The 23,394-nt window shown below is 33.7% G+C and overlaps 1 long non-coding RNA gene across 1 annotated transcript; it reads right to left on the bottom strand.

Moving 5' to 3' along the window:
* Window positions 1-4,790: 4,790 nt before the first annotated feature.
* On the bottom strand, window positions 4,791-6,263 carry LOC135843958 (uncharacterized). The gene is made up of 3 exons (XR_010558421.1): window positions 6,067-6,263; window positions 5,825-5,992; window positions 4,791-5,742 (listed from the first exon to the last, which is right to left on the bottom strand). It is a non-coding gene; the product is annotated as an uncharacterized LOC135843958 (long non-coding RNA).
* Window positions 6,264-23,394: the final 17,131 nt, after the last annotated feature.

Below are 23,394 nucleotides of genomic sequence, written 5' to 3'. Positions count from 1 at the left end.
TACAGGCGCTACTTTTTTTTGCAGATAGAGCAAAAATCGAAAATAGGGAAAGGTAACGCAACTTATAGTGTTTGGGAGATGGAAAACTGCAACTTGGCTAAAATAAGGCAGTACACCCCTACTCTGCCCACACATTATGTAGATGTACATACATTTTGGGTATGAAGGTCTATGGGTACCTGTATCTACATCTACGTTCGAATAACGAATCCCCGCAGAGGTGGCCGACAGACGTGGTTTAATTCATCGTCCATCGCATTCGCATACCCAAGTACGAGTATATATAATTTCGCGAATTTAACGAAGCCATTCGCCGGCACGGCGGCGCTTTGTACGTAATTTATTAGGGCGATGTTTTGTTTTCTTCGAGCAGATATAAATTTCGGGCCTTTTCAGTGGGTACTCGGTACTGGGTACCGCTATAAACGTGGCAGTACCTACCTACCGGTGCTGGCGCTTGGCCCGAAAAGGATTACAGAAGAGAACGAGAGAGCGTGAAAATTCGCAACATTAAAGCGATTTAAAGACCACCATTGTGCTCGTATTCGCGAATACCCTTCGACTCTCTCGTGCGAACTGCCAAATACTACGACAAGTAGGCAGTATACCTAACTACCTTCTGCTGTGTGTGTAATGTGTACTCATTTCTCGCTGACCACTTAATTCCGTATAATACGTACGAAGCAGAAATATACGAATGTACACATTAAACCGAGACCGAGTATACGTATTTCCATAAACGACGACTTGGTATAGTTTTAAATTTAACGCCAACAGCAGCAACACCGAGGGGAGATTTTATTCGTATATTTGTTTGATAAAAAAACGTTCGTCCTGCCATGGACCATGGTGTATCGTATTAAATGTAAGAATTTTCCCTCGATGCGATGCATTCGTGTACATACCAAGTTTTTATCCCTCGTTTTTTTTCTCTCCCTATGATCGTGAATGGGCAGAAATCCAACTCTTTAACATTAGGGAGGTGTAAATGATACGAGGAATTTGGCTTTTTTCGCCATTCTGCCATCGTCTGCCTTGCCTTTAGCCTATCCCTTCGCGTGTAAGGGGATATACGCGCGATTTAATAGCCGATTTCAAGCAGGCAATTATTGAAGTAGCTTTAGCCGAGCTGGTACGAGTATATGTACAATTCCATCTCATGAATCAAAACTAAGCTTAGGGCTATGCGGAGGAATGTTAATGTCCGAGCCCATACACCTACCATGTTAGATAAGTAAGCCCTTATGTATGTATAGCCCACCCTCAGATGCAGTTTTAAAAATAGATGAAAATATATTCGTATGTGTACTTAATCGTGCGTTAGCTTTAGCTCGATCCCCAGCATCACCCTTTCTACTCTATGATGCTTTCGAATGCATCATAATGTACAGTGTGGCCAAAAAGTTTTGAGCTGGGTGAAAAATTCGTGTTTTCTCTTGGGAGAAAGTCTTGGGATTGGCTGAAATACTGTTGGAAAAGATGTGAAAATTAATGAAATGAAATTATTAGAACTCTTCCTTCTAAATCCTAAGTTAGTCATGGTTGAAGATATGGAGGTAAAGTAAAACTGGCATTTTACTCTGATATTTAGTTTTTTTTTTTTTTTTTTTTGATATTTTGTAAAATGAGAGGGAATGAGGGAGGGGCATGGGCAGGGTGTTAGTGGCACAACTCATTTTCCACACAGGGGACTTCTAATTTCAGGGAGTGATTTCCTCATCTGTGGGAACAACTTAAGAGGATGAGAGCGAAATAAAAAAATAAAAAAATTACCAATTTTTTTTAAAACCTTGTTCAGGATACTCGTATTGTAAGGAATGAAGTTCATCTTATCAATTGAATTTGAACTATCTCAATACCATCGATTTGATATAAGAACTTTCTAAATATATCAGTTCAACACACCTTCACAGTTCAAATAATATATTTTATTAAAATGTAATTTGTACATTCTTGCTCATAGAGAGATGGATAGGTAAGATAGTGAAATTTCTGAAATGGTTATTTATAAGCAGCCAAAGACACCAACATATGAAGAGATGCCTTTGCTGGCTTCATTCCACGCTTTCAGACAAACACCTAAGTATAAAATACAACAACTCATTTCAAACTTCCGATTCACAGAATTCTCTCCGCAATCCGAAGAATGGCGTTATTACATACAACGATTCAAACTAGAAATTAGTCTATAAGGACTAGATGATGAAATCGAAGCAAAGCGCAACTTACTGCTGAAATGCATTGGCCCAGACTGTTACCAAATGGTAAGTGATCACTTCAATCCGAAGCTAATAACTCAGCTCTCTTACGAATCAACTGTGCAATTCCTAGACACATACTGTAGCCCCATGACAAACTATCTGTCAGAATGAGTAAAATTCTGCCAAACCACCAGAAAAAATACGCAAAAAATCCCTCAATTTCTTTGAAAATCTACGTTCAAAAGCAGTGCCATGTAAATTTAGAACAACACTGGACGAAAGGTTGAGAGATCAATTCCTAGTTGGCATAAACATTTCGTCAATGCTCGAAAAAATCTTTGCTGAACATCCAGACGAACATTCTACATTCAATGATGTTGTGAAAACAGCCAATCTACTGGAATCAGCTCAACTACAAGGTTCATCCATCATCACATCAGCTGCTGAAACAACAGCATCGATAAATGCGTTATCAGTAGCAGACGATAGTGAGGATGATGACCAACCCAGAGTATGCTACACTTTATTAAGTCAATGCAGCTCGCCGTATTATTAGATTAGTTATGGACTTGAAGATGTTCTCTGCATTTTTTTTAAATTGTTTTTTTTAATATTATTATAGGATATGTAGCGTAAAAAGAATTGTGGTAGATTTAGGTTGGTAGCACTGCACAACATGGCAGTTATAAATAAACTCTGACAACGTGATTATGTGCTTATTTACATGTGTACGAATATATTACAGGTTCAAACGTCAATATTTTTACATTTTTTCAACAATTATTGGAAACCCAGATTTTTTTCAACAATGGTTCAACACCAATATTTTCACTTCATTCAATCATTTTTGATAATGATAACCCATATTTTTATTGTAAGATTGATACCTAAGATTTTATGTACCTAGGTAATCAAAATAAAGTCATAGTAGAGTGATTAATACATATATAATTGGGTAATTCTCAGAAAAAGGTAAAATTCGTGTACATGGCAAATTTCTCAACGGTTTTAGCATGAATTTTTTTTTTTATTTTTTAGTCCATTCAAGAATGACCCTGCACACATTTCACACATGGTATTGAGGTTTTTAGACCCTCCTTTCATTGGTGTACATTTGATTTTATACCCCAAATGTCCTTCGACTTGGCTGTCACACATCATGTTTTTGAAAATGAATGTTATAAAGTGTCATGAACTTCATTTTTTTTGGAAAAATTGACACATTCTCATTATCATAGAACATGAAGGTCTCTTATTGTGCAAATTGCAATTGCAATAAGTCTATAGGAAGCTCACAATTCACATTTGAAAACTGTCACACACTTTTTGCGCAAATTTTCGAGCAATTTTCAATTATTTTTGGTAGCTTCCCAATCCAACATTTTTTTCTGGTGAGTGGCTGCATTGTTCACTGTTCTCATAGAAAGGTTACCCCGCACCGTTCTTTTTAAAAACTACATTAAAGCTCGTTCTGATCGTACTTATCTGTGAAGTTTTGATATTTCGCAAAATCTGTGTCCTTCGACTTGGTGTTTTCATTTACGCCAATGAACCCGCCAAAACCAATAATTGAGCACGGGAAGTTATTCTACATGATAAGTACACATTTATTACGTGTTAAAAATCGAATAATGTCCAGTAGGTAAGGCTAGAAACGAAAAAACGTTGAGGTTGTCCTTCGGCTTGTCCAGCGCCCATTTGTCCTTCGACTTGGCCAAATTTCAGACAGCTGTACTTTTATCGCGCTAGTCGGCATATTACACGATAATACAAGCAAAATTTTACATTTTCTCCCTCCCTACACTTCACCTCTACCCCTACCAAAAAAATAAGTCCAGATTCGAACTCTGCGGCCTGAAAAACATAAATCGACATATTACACGATAATACAGTAAAAGCTCGTTATAACGCTCTTCAAGGGACCGAAAAAAAAGAGCGTTATAAGCCGAAACGCGCTATAAGCAAAAGTCTCGTTTTAACGCTGATGAGCGTAATATCGCGAACTCTCGTTTTAAAATAAAAAAAGCGTAATAAAAGGAAGTTGAAATGTGAACTTTATCTTCAAAACCTGAAATTTTACTTTGATTTTGAGGTGTAGTTTTACAAAACTGTTTTCTTTGGTTAAAATTTTCAGAAAACCTGACTTTTTTGTTCCAAATTTACCAAAAAGTAATCAGTGTTGCTTACCAAAATTATGAAAAATTTTATTGCAGTTTTCTTTTTTATGCAGACGAAAAATTTAGAGCTCTACTTCTATAAAAACTGTAGATATCTGCCTTTTTTTTTGTAAGAATTGTAATCACACTTCTATTAAAGTTTGATTTTAAAAAAACTTACTTCTTTTCTAGGTGAAAATCGAAAATAATCTTACTTGTTTGTACATGAACTAAAACTATTGAAAGCTAAGAAACAGATTTTTTTGGCAAAATTTTGCCAACAATTTTTTTAAAATTTTTTTAAAAATCAAAGTAGCAAAAAAACTGTTGATGCGGACAAAATTTTCATGTAGTCTTGCTTTTTTGTTGCAAAAATGGATTTTTGTTGTCAAAATCATGGAAAAAAATGCAATTTTTCCAGAATTTTAGAGCGTTATAACGCGATTTATAATCGCTTATGAGCGTTATATCGCGATTAATTTTACATTGGTTTAAATGGGGTTGTCAAGGGACCAGAGGAAATCAGCGTTATAACGAAATCAGCGTTATAACCGAAAGCGTTATAACGAGCTTTTACTGTATAAGCAAAATTTGACATTTTCCCCTCCCCACGCCTCACCCTCCACCTCTACAAAAAAAATAACTCCAGATTCGAATTCTACGACCTTAAAAACATGTCAATCGACATATTACACATCGATGAGGGTCGAATTCTAATTATCGCCGTTTTAGGGGGCGGGGTCCACAGTGGGGGGGATTGAATTGAGGCCAACACTGGAAAAGGGATCTGGGACACATATACAAATGATTCCCACTTGAAATTTTCCAAAAAAATGATTTTCGTTTTTCAAAATTATGCATATCAAAATCGACCCTTTTTCTGAGAATTACCCAATTATGTAATAATTTGTATCAATCAACAAAAATTTTATTTGTCACAAAATATACTTATATGTATATAGCATTTAAACATCTGAGGTACTTGGCAAAACCAGAGGTTGTAAAATAATTTGAGTGGTTTTAACTAAGTGATCATGGGGAGTGATACCAAAATCATGAAACATTAGTTCAATACCTTTTGTATCATTAAATTTTGGAAGTTTCGGCTCGAATCCAGACATTTTGTGGGTATCACTGAAACTCCCATAAATCGATCGAATCCCATCTACAAAATTTGCAAAGGAAATACCATAAGATATAACCCGTTCACGAAATATTTTGATGCAGCTGCGGTTTTCAAATTCCGGTTTAGTGGATGTCAGTATTTCTTGAAAAGCTGTGGCTATACCAATATGAAATGGTCTCCTAGTAGGATATAAGTCATCGACCAGCGTTTCCACCCTTGAGCAGACACCCAGCAGGCGGAACATTTTACGATAAATTTCCTAAAAAATTTACATAAGCTGTATTCACACAACCTTTCAACAAATAATACCAAATTCCAAAATATTTCAAAAATTGAATTACGTTGGCCTTGGCTTCTGCTCCTTTATTTATCAACAGTTCATCAGCCTTGACGGCTTTCCTCCCCAGTGACATTAGCTCACCCAAAAATTCTCCTTTCCGCAATAATCTTGTATCATTATCAACAGTACTTAAAAAATTTTCAAATGTTTTCAACACTGGAGCGATTTCCTAAAAAATATGAGTGTTTGTAATCAGGTATTGTAATGAATTTGTAATGCAGATTAACAAGGATATTAACTTACTTCTCGCACTGCCTGTTCATTGTCACCATCGTTACCACCAACTGGCTGTGCGAAAGTGCGTGATAAAATTAAGAGATGTACAACATAATTTTTTAAAATTATAAACATTTTCAAAGATTTAAACAGATATTGATATTGTATAAGCTAGACTGACAGTCACGTTAGTGATTTCAATGTTAACAGTTGAGAAATATTCAATCAATAGATGGAATTTATTAATCCAATAATCTTCCTTCGAGTTATCTTTTTAATTAGTATTTTTTCTTCTCAAATACCTTTTAAGTATAATATTTACTTTTCTAGTTAAATTCGTACATGGTAATCTCTGAACATGATAAAAGCATACGTCGTACATACCTAATCAAAAAAATTAATATCAAAACGAAATAGTTCAGTTCTCAATTTATTTAGGTAAGTTAGGTACCTATATTTTCAAATAATATTTCATAAATGAACAACACTGTATAAAATTCATTATCATATTTTGTCTTACAAATTTCCTGTTATGCGAATCACTTTTTCTGTCTTACCAATATCTATATAGGTACCTATATTCCTTTATCAAAATAATGCAAATAGATTCTAAAGCTGATATCGACTCATCATGAACTGAATCACCCATCCCCAGCCATTCTGAAGCCCCTAGTACAATTTTCAATTTTTCCAGAATTTTTGAATTTTTTCAGAAGGATTGGAAGGCAATCTGGATAGCTAAAAACCCGGTAATGAGGTCGTTCACAATAAGGGTAATTTCCACGAGGTTTTGGAGTAATTCAAAAAATTTTTAAGAGGGTGCTCTCGTGTTCTTCCAAACTTTCTTCAGTTTTGTAAGTTTACATACGGATTAAAGCTCAGAGGGGCATATGTGAGATACTATCATGCCGACATTTGGTGTACGTGAGAAGTACAGAAATCACTGGCTGGTGATTTAAGAAGTATTTTGTCAACAACATCTGTTGTTGACAAATACTTTTTGGTTAAGTATGTTTCTGGATGCGCAACTGAAACGTACGTTTGCGTTTAATGTTATCTTTTTACTACTTTGGTTAATAATTATTATTATAAAAATTGTTTAATTATTATTTTGATTCTTAACATTTGTTTCAATTGTTTTAAGAATAAAAACTATTTACTTTCGTGAAAAGAATTTATTATTTCCGCGAAGTGTAGTGAACTTTCATGTGAGTGTCACCAATCCTCAGGTACGAGCACCATATTAATTCAGTAACTTATTCTATCCCAGGGGGTAAGTATAAGACTTATCTCAACGAGTACAACTAAATTATTTATCTGAGAGTTATTCGTAGACTAGACTTCACAGGTGCTCTACGTAGGTATTGCATTTTTTAAATATAGCATAACCAAAACATGGAAGGCAGAGCACTGGTTAAAGGCGATGCATTTTTCGATTGCGTATAAATCGAATAATCGTGTATTTAACAAATTTTTTTGGACAATATTTTAATTTGAAGTTTGTTTTAGTGAATGAAACCATTCAACACTGCAAACAAACATTATCATGGAAGTATTTCCCATTTTAGAAAGTTATAAAAGTTACACGAGTTGATGTTGTTGACACAGGATTTCTCCAACACTACTGAATGAAATTCGCTGAAATTTGAATATGTTATGCTCGAAAGTATTCCTAACAAGTTGACGTTGCCCATTTTTCAATTTTTTTCTTTTGAGTGAAAATATAACCATTTAAAAATACCCTCAGATGATGCTAATTTTGCAATGACGATAAAATTGATAATACGAAAAAAAATCAAAAAATGGGCAACGTCAACTTGTTGGGAATATTTTCAACTTCAAGTATAACAAATTCAAATTTCAGCGAATTTCATTCAGTAGTGTTGGAGAAATCCTGTGTCAACGACATCAACTCGCGTAATTTCGATAATTTTCTAAAATGGCAAAATACTTTGATAATAATGTTTGTTTGCGGTGTTGAATGGTTTCATTCACTAAAACAAACTTCAAATTAAAATACCTATTGTCCAAAAAAAATTTGTTAAATACTTACACTATTAGGTATAAGGTCCTGTTTTTTTTTTTCAAAATTGTCTAAGTTGAAAAGTGTCAAAAAGCATCAATTTTTTGCAGAATAATCTAGAAGTGTTCATTTTTGTCAAAGTTGTCAAAAAGTGTCCACTTTTGGTAAAATTATCAAATGTACTAATTTTTGCCAAAATTGTCAAAAACTCCCGTTTTTCGTCAAAATTTTTTGGAGGGAGTCAAGTTTTGGCGGATTGACAAAAAGGTGTAATTTTTTTCGTCAAAACTACTATGCCGCTGAGGAAGGCAACTAGTGTGTCGAAACGTTTGGTTTTATGTTATATCGAAATAAATGCGTGAATAATTCGGTCATGTGTACCATTTTCTTTCAATATTTCGCCTCACGCGTAATAATTCTTCTCTTTTTACATATATCAGGAAGTAATTTTTTGATAAATTGGTCTGATGGTCGTAATTTTTGTCAAAATTGGTCAGTTCTTGCTTTTTGTCAAAACGTCCAAAAAGCATTGAATTTTGCCTTGCCTCACTGCCTAAAAAGTCTTCGTTTTGTTTCAAATTTTGCCAAACAAAAGTCCTGTTTTTTTTTACACAATTGCTTGAAAAGCTTTTTTTTGTCAAAATTGAGACTTCTTGGTATTGCTGGCAAAAAATGACAATTTTCAGTCAATTTTGACAGAAAATGAGACTTTTTGATCATTTTTGGAATTTTTTGAAAAAAACAACATTTTTTTCAGAATATAATTTTTTGAAATTTTTGTTGAAAAAATGAGCTTTCTTGCAACTTTTAATGCAAAAAAGTGTCTTTTTTTAAAAAAAAAGTCAACAAAACACAACTTTTGCTATTTTTTTGCAAAAAAGCTAAGCTTTTTGGCAATTTTTTTAAGCAATTTTGGACATAAGCGAGAATTTTTTGCATTTTTGGGCAAAAAAGCGAGACTATAAAGCTAATTTTTTGAAAAAAATTGAGACTTTTTTGAATTGTTGACAACAAATGCCAATATTTTTTAGTGATTTTTGATTAAAAAAGTGAGACTTTTTGGCACTTTTAGGAAAAATTCAAAGTTTTTTAAGCAATTGCTTTTTTGCAATTTTTATTGAAAAATAAGAGACTTTTGTACACTTTTTATGCAAAAAATTGGAAATTTTTAAAGGAAATATGAATAAAAATTTTAGCACAAAGCAAATCTTTTTAGGTTTTTTTCGCAATTTTTGTATACTTTTTATTCAAAAAAGTAACTGTTTGTTTTTTTGAAAAATGTTGACAAAAAACGAGACTTGACAATTTCAGCAAAAATGCGAGGCTTTTTGGCAGTTTTTGGCGACAATTCGAGAATTTCAGGAAGTTTTTAGAAAAAAGTAAGACATTCGAAAAAAAATCTTGCTCGTACGAATGTTCGTATTGTAGGGAATGAGGTTCATCTTATCAATTGACTTTGAAGTATCCCAATATCACCGATTTGATAGGATCTTTCTAAATATATCAGTTCAACACACCCTCACGTTTATTTTATTAAAATGCCTTCCATTTTTTAATGCACAATTGAAAAATGCTCGGATGAACTACAAAGATACTAATCAACGCCAATTCACGGATGAGATTATTATACGATTTTCGTTCAGTTTTTCCTCCTTCGGCTTATTTAACGCGATTTTTTTCAACGATTAGCTCATTCATAAGCTTGCGTTAAAAATACTCGTACGATACCCGAATTAACCGCAGATTATCTAATACGATGATAATGTCCTATCCTTTTTCAATTATGTTAAGTAATGAATTTATTTTTCAAAATTTTGAGAAATATTTTCCAAAGAATAATGAACTAGGGATTCGATAATCTTGCTACAGAAAATTAACAAGGTACCTATTTTAATTTTTTTTTGTCAAAGTTAGAATTGTGTCGGCTGAAATGTGATAAAGGGAGATCGGTAGGTATACTTGAGTTAGCAAAAATCATCATACAATTTTCGTAAATTCCTACACTTTTAAACAATTTGAAATTTCAAAGAATGAAATTTGAATAGGAAAGCAGTTTTTTCCCATATTAAGGGCAGATGTCTTAAATCGAGTGTTTCTTGGAATTGAATGCGTGAAAGGGAGGAGAGGGGATGAATTCTGCCACTGAGAGAAATTCCAGTTCTTTTATGAGAGCTCGTGCAATTTTTGGAGATGCAGATTCATGAGCCATTTTGAGTTCTGAAAGAGCAAGCATTAGATTATAAAACGAGAAATTTTTTGGAAAGGAAGGACATGAATTTTGAGGTGTATTTTCAAGACCGCGTTCAAGTATTTTCTGCACTGCATGATCCAACTTTCTCCCCCTCACCCCCTCTATACCATCTCGAAAGAAATATTTTAACCAACAGAAATTTTTTGCATCGAACTAAAAAAAAATTCAAAAATGCTCCCCTTATTCCCCAAAAGAATTTCTGGTTCTGTTTCGTCATTTTAAATTTTTGAAGAATTTTTAAAAATTTTAATTTGGCTCAATTTTAGTGTAAAAATTCAAATTTGAAATATTCGAGATGGAAAGCAGAGTCTAAAGCACGCTTCTTAGAAATTCCAGAATTTTAAAAAGTGAAAAAGTATCATAAAAACTGTGAAATGGATTTTGGAAAATCGGTGTTTCATCAGTCGCGTACCTACTTAAGGAAAATTAATTTGGACAGATTTTATGACACTGGAATGATCAAATTCTAGCTGGAAGCTCCAGTGTGGTCTAAATCCACCTCAAATTGACTATCAGCATGTTAAAATCAGAGTATGTAATGTGAGTTTTGTTTTCCAACTTGATTCGGTAAAATTTTGATGGAAATTTCAGCGTTAAAAAATCTGTTGAAAGCTCCAGAACTGCTCAAACTGCTTCGAATCTGTTTCCAATCAATTCAGAGGGTCTAAAATGGGGTACATATCACATTTTAGATTTCTTGGTCAATTTGATTAAATTTTGATGTTTTAGTAACTTCGACCCTTCCGAAATTAAAAAATTCTTAGACCTAATTAAAAAACTTGACCTTACCAACTCGATTTAAATCTCACACGACGACGGGTGTAATAATCAAGTAATTACAAACACCCAAAAAAAAAAGTATTTTTGGCCCAAAACTGATTTTCAAAAATTTCCAACATTGAAAAATGCTTATTACTCTTTGAAATTTTGGGTGTTGCTGTATTTTTGTATGCGTTTTTAGTTAGTTTTATCTGGTTCAAAAATTTTACATCCGTTGTAATTTTTTTTTTTTTTCAAAACTAGAAAATCTGAGAATTTTCTTGAAAATCCACAAAAGTGCAAAACCACTATCGATCGATTTTTCTATCTCAATTTTATCAGATTTCGATATTTTTCGTGGAGAATAGACCGTTTGAATTTTCAATAACTTAATTCGTCAGCCAAAGTCGAGAAGTGAAATTCAAGTCTTGAAATTTGACCTTCTCTGAATAATTATAAGCAAATATGAACCCTTTGACGTACTAAATTTCAAATCTTTAGCATACTTTCGTGAAATTTTGTTGACATTGCCAATTCACAAACATTTTTTGGAGTCTTCAAAACTGTTTAAAATGACTCGAAACGACTTCAAACTATTTAAGGTATAGTCCGGCATATGACAATAGGAGTAATTGCACCCCCCCCCCCCGCCGATCCTACAGGACAACTTTTTTCTTAAAGGGGACATTCGTTAGGAACATTTTAAAGCAAACTTGCCCAAAAAAAGTTGGCCTTGCTTACAAAATGGCGGCCATTTTGATTGACAGGTCAGCCGAAATCGCAGATTTTGCGTTTCAACATAGGATTTGCACGAAATTTTTTAAACTTTTCAAAGATAGATCGAAAGATCTTGCAAAAATTTATCATCTGTCAAAATTTCAAGTGCTAAAGTGCGTTTTTCGATTTTTGGTGAATTTATAAAAATCCAATTTAGGCCGAAAATGAGGGAAAAAATCAAAATTTTATCAAATTGACCAAGAAAGCTGAAATTTGGGATATACCCTATTTTCGACATGCCAAATCGATTGAAAACTGTTTCAAACCATTTTGAGCAGTTCTGGAGTCTCCAGCAGATTTTTGAAACTCGAAATTCCCACAAAATTCCATTAATTGGAGTTGTAAAGCTAAAATTTATTCTAAAACTAATTTCAATATTCTACGAAGCACTGCAGGCGAATTTCAAGTCGTTTTGGAGCCTCAAGCGACTTTTTGAAAATTCCTGAAGCCTCCAGCAGATTTTTGAAAATTTAAATTTTCACAAAATTTCATCAGATGGAGATGAAAAGCTGAAATTTACTCCAAACTCTAATTTTAACACACTCTGAAGACAACTTCAGGTGGGTTCAAGTCATTTTAGAGGCTCCAGCGACTTTTTTGAAAATTACTGGAGCCTCCAGTAGATTTTTGAAACTTGAAAATCCCGCAACATTAATTTATCAAATGGAGTTGGCAAGCTGAAATTTACTTCGCAGACTACATGGTAGTTTCAAATGATTTTGAAACTTCCAGCTACTTTTAGGAAATTTCAATTTTCCAAAAAAACGCCATATAACCTTTCAAAAAGTGTCTGGAGGCTCCAAAACGACTTGAAATCCACCAGCAGTCAACTTCGTAGCGTATTGAAATTAGTTTGCAGAATGAATTTCGACTCTACATCTCAGTTTGATGAAATTTTGGGAAATTTCAAGTTTCAAAAATCTACTGGAGGCTCCAGTAATTTTCAAAAAAGTCGCTGGAGGCTCTAAAATGACTTGAACCCACCAGAAGTTGTCTTCAGAGGGTGTTAAATTAGAGTGTAGAGTAAATTTCAGCTTTTCATCTCCATCTGATGAAATTTTGTGAAAATTTAAAGTTTCAAAAATCTGCTGGAGGCTTCAGAAATTTTCAAAAAGTCGCTGGAGGCTCCAAAACGACTTGAAATTCACCTGCAGTGCTTCGTAGAATATTGATTTATTGAAATTAGTTTTTAGAATAAATTTTAGCTTTACAACTCCAATTTGATGGAATTTTGTGGGAATTTCGAGTTTCAAAAATCTGCTGGAGGCTTCAGAACTGCCCAAAACGGGTTGAAATCGTCTCCAATCGATTTGGCATGTCGAAAATAGGATATATCCCAAATTTCAGCTTTCTCGGTCAATTTGGTAAAATTTTGATTTTTTCCCTCATTTTTGGCCTAAATGGGATCTTCAAAAATTCACCAAAAATCGAAAAACGCACTTTAGCACTTTAAATTTTGACAGGTGATAAATTTTTGCATGATCTTTCGATCTACCTTTGAAAAGTTTAAAAAATTTCGTGCAAGTCCTATGTTGGAACGCAAAATCTGCGATTTCGGCTGACCTGTCAATCAAAATGGCCGCCATTTTGTAAGTAAAGCCAACTTTTTTTTGGACAAGTTTGCTTTAAAATGTCCCTTAGGATGTCCTTTTAAGAATAGATTGTCCCGGAAGATCAGCGGGGGGGTGGGGGGTGCAATTACTCCTATTATATGCCGGACTAAGGAGAAGGGGAGGAAATACAAAATTTCATGAATGGAAATTTCTATTTTTTCTCTTATGTGGCCCAATTGGATTTTTAAAAATTTCCTAAACTTCAATTAATATAATTATTTGGGCTTTTGAAATTTCGACTGCGAGGTATTTTTTTGCCTTGTTTTCTCGATCTAGGTTTATTTGAACTCGAAATTTTCTCACCAGTTCGGATATTTTTGTGATCAAAAGTACGAAAAATTGATCGAATTTCTGAAGACAATTTAGTGTTGTAGAAAACTGAATATCACTGCATGTTTTCTGCTGCTCGGATTTTTCATTCAATATCAAATGATGGAGAACACTTCTAGAAATATGCGAGGATAATTTATATTTGAAACCTATTTTGTTGAAGCTTCTGTTCTCTTGGAAAACTCATATTTCTCGTTTTTTCTGATAGATTACCTACCCTAAGCACAAAGTAAAAATTTCTGATATCGTTTTTAAAATAAAAATACACCTTTTAAAAGCAAATATAAAACTTTCGGATCACACTGTGTTTAAAAACTTACGCTGTAGATCTATGAATTCGCCAACTCTTTCACACGTGGTCGTATTTATTTGCATACTTACTTTCTTACTTACCATTTTAGGTACGTCTACGTATCTACGCATTATTTTCTTTCGATATTATTGCCAATGTCAACGTATGTATAACGTTGCAAGGTAGAAGGTAAAAGGTACCGGTATACGCGAATAGCTTTATGCAAATAAGCCCTTTTTCCCACACCAACTACCTAGTACCTACTACCTACTTCCTGATGCACCAGCTCCGAGGTTGCATAATGCTGTATGGTACCGGTTTTAACCTTTTCAAAAGTCCTGTTTGCAAATTAGACCATTTTTCTTCCACTCTCATCGAGGTGTTAGCGATGGAGAAATGCTACTCGACCTTCATGCTAATTTTTTTTTCACACAATCGCCTACGCAAGTGGGAAATTATAGGCCTGAAATCTTCTTTCTCAGCGTTTTGCATACTTAATGGAGAAGGGTACCTACTCGTAAGTCTCTTTTGACTTTGCTTTCTGCCTTGTGTGCCTGTTTTAGTGAATTCTTTCGAGCTATAGATATTATTTTTTTTCTTGCTCGTGATCGCGTATATCGTAAGTATACATATTTGCTTAGGATTTTCGTGCAATTTGTGTGTATTTCGGTGTCTGTGAACTGTGTAGTGTATTAATTTTCTGCGAATGTGCATATAAATCGTATACACGGCGTGCAATGTGCATAATACTCGTATGGGTTCGCGTATAGTTTACTCAATTCAAACTGTCTGGCTTAAGTGAAAATTTGTCATCGGCGTCGTTCATCGTATCCATTTTGCAATTACGTATACACGTAAGGAAAATGACACGAGAACTTAATTTAGGTATAAACTCCATTTACGGTGACGTGTACTTCTCTACGTAGTACGTACTGCATATGCATATGGATATTTCAACGCGTTTCTATCATACGTATTTTTACTTAATACGATAATAATTTTTTAATCGGCGGTTCTGGTTCTATATCTACTGGTCGTCGTCGCCTCATCGTCATCATTCGGGCGATTCGGCCATCGCTGTGGTATAAAAAATTCAACTCGAATCGATCGGCTATAAGCTATACGAGACTACGTGTAGGTACCTAAAGTTGAATAAATATCGTATACTGTGCCATGAAAAAAAAAAAAAAAAAAAAAAAAAAACGAACGTGCATGCAAAAAAAAAATTACTCTGGGAATAGAATACATAATGGTACCGATGAAGTTGCATTCGAGAGGCACAATCTTGTCCCGCTCACTCTCTCTCACACACACTCTCTCTGCACTTCTGCAGTCTGTATTGCCTTATAATCGACGTTTTTGTTGATTTTTTTACTTTTTTTAAATTTCAATTTTACGTTACGTGCAATTTTTTGTTTTTTTTTTTCGTCATGTGCATCGAACTATACGATGCACGATATGACCTGGACTGTATTGTACTATGCATATTGACTGCGTGTAAAGTAGAGAGGCTATAGATGTTTTAAATGCGAGCTGTGTTTTAATTAAAGTCTACTTGAACGTGAAATTTCAATGGGTTCGATTTTTAAAGTCAATCTGAATTTGATATAAGCATAGGTAATTTTTTTTTCACGGTGGAGTTTTTTTTTTTTTTTTCATTCATTCACAAAGTACCGGAGTTGGTCTATTTATGTACCTACGTTGAAGTGTTTTTATATTACAGTTCAGCTCTTGAAGCTCGACGGTGTTATCGACGAATTAATTAGTTTTTTATTATTATTTTGTTTTATATATTTTTTTTTGCGAAGTTATAGGTTATTGGAGGTGTATTAATTGAGGTAGAGGAGTTTCTTTTTCGATAGGAAAGCAAATTGTGAGCTTGTATGGATAAAATTGAAAAATCGGAGGTGAAATTTGACGTAGGTAGTTTGATTTATGTTTGATAAAATATTCAGTATAATCACCTGCCATTGTTTTTAAATTGTTTTTTCAAAAATTTACCAGGTGAATTACTTACACAAGAGCAAAAGATTTAGGCTAGATTTTCAATTTTTGTAAACATTTTTTTCTCTAGAATTTTCTAGTTGAGATGAAGTCAAAAAAAAATTTTAAGTAGATGCAAAAAATACGTATCTGTGTCCAAATATATGGACGAGGTCGCGAGTATGACTTATCCAAGTTATTAAGTGATAATGAAGCTTCTTACTTTTTTATTTTTTTTGAAATTAAAAATCGAATCGAAAAATTTAGAAATACTGAAGGCTCAGAACGTCTCAGAATTCTGAAAAATCAATTATAAAAGAAGGAAATTGGCAAATTGAACCAAAATTTAAGTTTTCTATTTCAATCAGATCAAATTTTGGTTATTTTTTCTGACTTCGAATTCTTCAAAACTCGTCCAAGTTCGATTTGAGAAAAATTTCAAATGTTTTTTGGTCAGCATAAAATTACCTCTTTCACTGCCCCCCACTGCTGGCAATCACAAAATTATCACTTTTTGAAGGGAAAAACTTGTATTTTGAGAATTTCTCAACTTGACAAATTTGAGTTTTAGGTGAAGACAGAGGGGAAAGGTTAAAAGATTTTGAAATTTTTATTATTTTTTTTACCAAGTTTCATTGAATTTTGAAAAAAATTTACCTGCCCTATACCTAATAACATTTTCATTTCTTAAAAATTATCCAACAAGTCTGCTTCTTTTATACTTTTCTGGTTTTCTTTCCCTGCTTTTATCATGATGTCCTGCTTCTGTTTGATTTTTTTGCCAATATCAAAAACAGTTCCGCTTTCCTGCCAAACTTACAAAACCCCTAATGTAGTCCTGTTTGTTTTTTATGACAAAATTGCAATAAATTTCTGTGTTTTTTTTCAACTGAATTGTAAACGTTTTATTTATTTTTGGTCAAAATTCTAAGAAAAACATGTTTTTGTGGAACTTGTGAGGAGGTCCTGTTTGTTACCTAAATTACAAGAAAAGTCTTACTTTTATGCCAAGCTTACCAAAAATCTTGTGTTGTTTTTTTTTGGTAAATTTATTGAAAAGCCCTGTTCTTGCCTAAATTGCAAAAAACGTCTATCTTTTTTTTACCCACGCAAAAATCACTTTTTCTGCCAAAACAGTAAACAAGTAGATAGGTACTTTTTTTTGACAAAACGGTCCAAAAAAGTCTATTTTGTCTATCAAACATATCAAAAACCTTGTTGTTCAGTTTATGTAAAAATAGTCGAAAAAATATTTTTTTTTCTCAAACTTGCAAGGTCAAATTGAAAATTGTAGGTAAAATGATTTTTTTTATTAACAGACTTGCAAAAATCATCTGTTGTTTTGACAAAATTGTGAAATACTATTTACTTCTTTTTTGACAAAGTTACCAAGAAGGCCTTATTTTTTTGCTAAATTTACTAAAAATCCTCTTTTTTACTTTTATATTTAAGTATGTAAATAAAATTTCTTTTTTTATGACAAATTTGCAGAAAGATTGCAAAACAGTTCTATTTGTTGTCTGAAGTATCATTTTTTGCTAAAATTACAGAAAAGTTCAGTAATTTTTTTATTTTTTATTTCTGAAAAATTCGCCGAAATCCTGTAGTTTTGATAAAGAAAAAATTCTGTTTTTTTTTACAGACTTTTTGTACCAAAATTCTATGAAAGACTCATGTTTCATCAAGATCGTCAAAATGTTGCGCTTTTTGTCCAAATTACAAAACTGTCCTGCTTTTTCTCCATTTTTGTACCCAAAAGTTCAAATGAAGAGTGATATTCCAAAACTCGCTTTGTCCATTTTCACAACTTTTCAGGAGAGAGGAAAAACAGTTTCCCTTTAAACAGATAAATTGGCTTTTTAGGCGAGTTTAGCACTTTATTTGGGTGGATTTATGATGTAGGAGTGTAGGTATACATTTCATCCACTAAATACTGCTGAAAAAAATTTCAATAAAAATGGACAAAGCGCGTTTTGGAACATTATTATTTTTTTAATTTTTAGTGAATTGGCTATTTAGGTGAGTTTAACATCTCATTTTGGTAGGTTGATGATGTAGGAATGTGAGTTAATACTTCGTCTACCAGGTACCACTGAAAACCCAACTTTGATAAAAATGGACAAAGCGAGTTTTGGAATATCACTCTTCAAATTTTCAATTTTTTATCTTCTTCATTTTTAAAATTTTGACTGTTTTAAAAATGGTTTTCTAGGTTTGACTGAAAATGAAAATTTTCTGACTGGAATAAATGTTTACCCTCCCTCTCCCTCTTCCCTCTCAAATAAAAACATTCGAAATTGAAAAGTCCCATTTTTCAATTTTTTTAAATTTGAAGCTTTCAAATTTTTTATTTGATCTCTAAATTTTGATTTTTGTCATTTTTTTTTAGTCGTCTTGAAAAATAGAAAAATTTTGGACTAGGAAGAAATTTGTTTTGGTTTAGAGGATATTTTTACTTTTTCTACATAGGTACAAATTTGAAACATTTGAAAAAAAATCTGAAAAATTTTCAAGTTGGTTTTCAAAGTTGAAAATTCAAATGAGTATCTGAAGAAGACTACCTATTGTTTCTGATTGTATCGATCAATTCTGAATTTTTGTTACAATTGACTCTATTGAGAGTTTTTTTTTTTTTTTTTTTTCAAAAACTGGAGAAAGTGAAAATCTGCTGGAAGCTTCAAAATATGTACCTCAAAACAATTACAAATCGACTCCAAAGGTCAAAAATTAGAATATTGACTAAATTTCAGCTTTTTTTCCTTCTCAGGTACGCAAATGACAAATTCTTCAGTTTTTTTTTTAAATTACCAAAAATTTTTCTCGATTTGAACCTACAACAAAGGAATTTTGAGAGAAAGAGAGAGAGAAATATGTATTTATTCGGCTCAGCGCCTTAACGCTGTACACGAAGTGATCAATTTTTATACAATAATAACGCAATACTTAAGAGGATAGGCAGAAAATTTTATAAAAACCTACAAATATAACGATTTGAAAGAATTATTGTTTTATTGCATCAAAAAAGATTTTGGGGATTTTTATGTGTTTTAAGACAATTCATAAGATTTTTGCCAAGTAGGAATTTGAAGTCATCAAGGATTCCAGCGTGAATAGGTATTTTTCAGTAAGTCTTTCAGAGAAGGCATTGATTGATTCTATTTGCAGTTCATTATGTAACACTGATCGTTTTGGAGGAACCATGGTGCGTTTGTAATGATTCGCAGAACTTTGTTTTGTATAATTTGTAGCTTATGTTCGTTAGTTCTTGAAGCTGTTATCCATATTGGCGCTGCATATGCGAATGAGCTAAGGATGAGACTTTTGTAAAGAAGTAGACTATAAGATGTAGACAATCTGGAGCAACGATTCAGTAAGGGGTAAAGTTTACATAGTTTGAGGTAGGCATCATGTGATTTGAGAATGATATGGTTCTTGAGAGATAGTTTCTGGTCCAAGTGTATGCTGAGATATTTAACTGTTGATGTACTCCATGGTACCACAGTGTTATCGATTAAGATTTCTGGAGTCGGTGAGATTTTGTGAAGTGTGAAGATTTTTGTTTCACTTTCAAGAGGATTTAGCTTAAGTTTCCAGTGTTCAAACCATGGTTCCAATTTATTGATACCAGCTTGAAGTTGATTACAAGCAATTAGATGATCATTATTTGGGCTGAGTAAACACGTATCATCAGCAAACATTGCTATTTAATTATCAGCTGGTTTAGGAATATCATATGTGACGCGGCACGACAAAATCGACCTTCGAACTGAAAATAAGTTTTTGAGTTATGGGGGTTAAAGTTTTCAGTCCAATTCTGCTTGTTTAGCGGAAGCGCTTGCGTTCTAATCAGGTTCTCCGGCTAAACTGAGCTAAACATAGTCTTGAATAACGTTTCTTGCCTGTTTTGTGTGAATATCACTGGGTAAAATGGTTATTTACATTGATACAGGGGGCTGAGTCATGATTTCACTCATTTTTTCAATTTTTTAAAAATTTTTTCATTATTTCAATTTTGAAATTGATCTGGAGGCGAAACAAAGCGTTCTATGAGAAATATATATTGAGCAAAGTTGTAGAGAATTAAATTTCCAAAAACCTATAAGAGGTTTATTTTTCTCCAAAATGCATAGTTTTTCTGTTTTTCTCAAAAAACAAAAACCTCATGATGATTACCATAAAATGTCTGTTTTTTGAGAATAACGGAAAAACTATGCATTTTGGAGAAAAATAAACCTCTAATTGGTTTTTGGAAATTTAATTCTCTACAACTTTGCTCGATGTATTTTTTTCGTAGAACGCTTTGTTTCGCCTCCAGGTCGATTTAAAAGTTGAAATAATGAAAAAATCAAAAAAATGAGCACACTTTTGACTGGATTACCATGTATTTATGGAGCTATGCAAATCATAGGGACTTCTTGGTGGTTTTAAATGATTTTTGAATGTCCGAGTACCAAAAATCTGTCAAAAAGTGAAAAATAATTTTTTAGGGCCGAAAGTCGATTTTGTCTTGTCGCGTCACATATAGCAGTAGGTATAAGATGAACAATGCTGGACTCAATACAGCGTCTTGCGGTACACCTTGGCTGATTCCTCAAAGCGAAGAGCTTTCATCGTTGATTTGAACATAAAATTTCCTATTTTGAAGGAAGGAAGAAATGATTTTACATAGAAAGGTGGGTGTTTCGATTGTAACTAATTTGTGAATTAAACCGCAATGCCATACAGAGTCGAAGGACTTTTTGATGTCTATAAAAGCTGCAGTTGTGAATTGCTTCTTTTCATAGCCGTTGTTAATAAGTTGTATGTATCATTGGATGCAACTGATGAACTGTGCTCATTTTATTACAAAAACCATACTGAAAAGATGGCAAAATCTGTTCATTTTTCAGAAAGTCCAAAAGACGTTTATGAATGATTTTTTCAAGGATTTTGGATTGAGAAGAGAGAAGACTGATGGGTCTATAATCATTAGGAAAGAATGTGTGCCTATAAATCGATCTAAAAGGTGACCAAAACAGCAAATCTAAATTGATAGATTCTTATATTTTCATTTTCACCCTATTTATGGATTTTTCCATCAAAAACTAGAAAACTTGAAAATCTGCTGTAGGCTCCAGAACGACTCAAAACTATTAGAAATGAACTCGAGAGGTCAGAAGTAGCACATGAAGTAAATTGCAGACTTTTATCTTGAGTTGATCAAATTTTGATTTTTTTCACGTTTTAAAGGTTCTATAAAAATCGATAAATGAATTTCAATTGCTGAAATTTGCTCTGGTGGTGTACTTCGTGGTTTTTTTTTTCGATTCCCCTTTGTGTGATTCGAAAACTTTTGTGCTGGCTGAATACCTTCTTTGTAAAGGTCTTACAGGAAAAAAATCAAGTCAATTGAATTGAAATGAAACTGTGTGAAGTTGTAAATTTCTCACCAGCGTGATTCAATTTTTAATAGAAAGCTTGAATTCTGAAACTTTTAAAAAAAATTGAAAGGTTGTTTTCATCGAACAATTTTTTGAGAATCTTGATCTTACATAATGAATCATTATGCACTTATCTAGAAATCGCGATTGAATTTCTTCCTATGGAAGAAGATCCAAAGACAACCAAACCAGAGAATTTTCCAATAACCAGCAGCCCCCAGAAAGACCTTTTAAGCTTGATTTGACGTTAAATGTACTCTCTGGATAAGATAAAAAAACTATATTTCTTCAATAATTCAGAATTAAAGATGAGAAAAAGCCAAACACCGAAAGCAGGTACGCATTTAAAGGCAATCGACACACAAGCAAGAAGCGTTCCGACAGAAAACTTGGCAGTTATATAGGACGAGAGAGAATGTGAAGCGAATAAGGAGGAAGCGACGAAGACGAGAGCGAGTGGAAAATAATTGGAAAAACGATAACGCCACGACTACGAGAGAGAGGAATGCGAAAAGGGTGTCGAAAGACACCGAGAGGACGACATCACAGAATGTACACCATCCAGCATCCAGCATCCAGTATCCGACATCGTCGTCGTCGTCGTCGCGGAGACGCGAGAGAGAGCTTTGCAAAGATAATGTCGCAGCACACCGTAGCCATGGCAACGAATAGAATAAAATTAAAAGCCCGTAATTTAACCGTTGATTTATTCGCCGGACGGAGGTTTACTGTGTTCGCTTCCTGGCGGCGCGGCCGCCTTTCGTACAAAAATACATAAAATACATTTTAAAGTGGCCACGATTTCCCCTCTCGAAGCCTCGAAGCCTCATCGGCGCCGTATAAAAAGGAGAACCCTGTTTTCGAGCTAATGAGAAATAGGCGGACCCGCTTCCTGCTCGCGACTTGTTTTTATTCGAAAAGGGTTAAAGGGACGGGCTTCCACATAAATATAAGTTTAGTTTAGGGTATTTTTTTTTCCTATAGCTGTTTTGTTTTCATAAGGTTAAGCACATTCCGCCATTTTGCGAGCTTTTTAACAACGTACGAGTATACCTAATACGTGCGGACGAGCCGGCTCTGCGAGCTAGAATGTCTGTGTATAAATTTTCTATATATTTCTCGTTCTCGTTCTCTCCTTTTCGCCTCCTTCTCGTATCTCTCTGCGCTTCTGTGTGAGTGTACTGTACAAAAATACCTATACGCGCGAGGTAATTTTCGCGATATCAACGAAACCTAAAATACTCGCCCTTTTACACCCCCGATACCTCAACCCATCATCCTTTTCCCTCTCAATCTTGCTCAAACAATCTACTCTCTTCCGCAGCAGTCCGCTTTTACTCATTCTCTCCTTCATTCTAGCTGCGTAGGTACGCTTTATCTACAAAATATAGACAGACCTCAGCAGCAGCAGCCAGCTCGACAGCAGCATCACAATACGTTATACTCCAACTCGCATATTTTTATGTACGCTTATGCCTCAGCTATACATACTATATGTAGATATTAAACGATGAAAAATAAACAAGTCTTCGGGCTTTATTATTTTTATATTTTCGTGTCTCGTTGCCGATCATCTCCCTCATCTCACTTCATCACGTATTCCGCTATATATGTATACGAGTACGAGTATAGATATGGTATGCTGCAGAACCCTCTCGAGCCGCCATAAAATTTCGATATTTACATAAAAACCTTTTTCCTAACTTATCGTCGAGCTTGATTTTAGCAGCCCTTCGGATTTTTATTTGACTTGACGAACCCGTATATTTTGAAATATTATTAATCGGCAAAGTACTCGTACCTACCCGTTGTTTATTTTAATTTCGCGCAATTATGGAATTGGAAAGTTGGTTTTTATATTTTAGCGTATTATTTTTTGCAGCATCGAGCTTCGAGATTAATTTAGA

Source organism: Planococcus citri, chromosome 4, assembly GCF_950023065.1.
Source record: "Planococcus citri chromosome 4, ihPlaCitr1.1, whole genome shotgun sequence".
Taxonomy (NCBI): Eukaryota; Metazoa; Arthropoda; class Insecta; order Hemiptera; family Pseudococcidae; genus Planococcus; species Planococcus citri.
The sequence above is the reverse complement of the archived record's forward strand: the minus strand, read 5'-3'. Positions and strand labels throughout refer to the sequence as shown.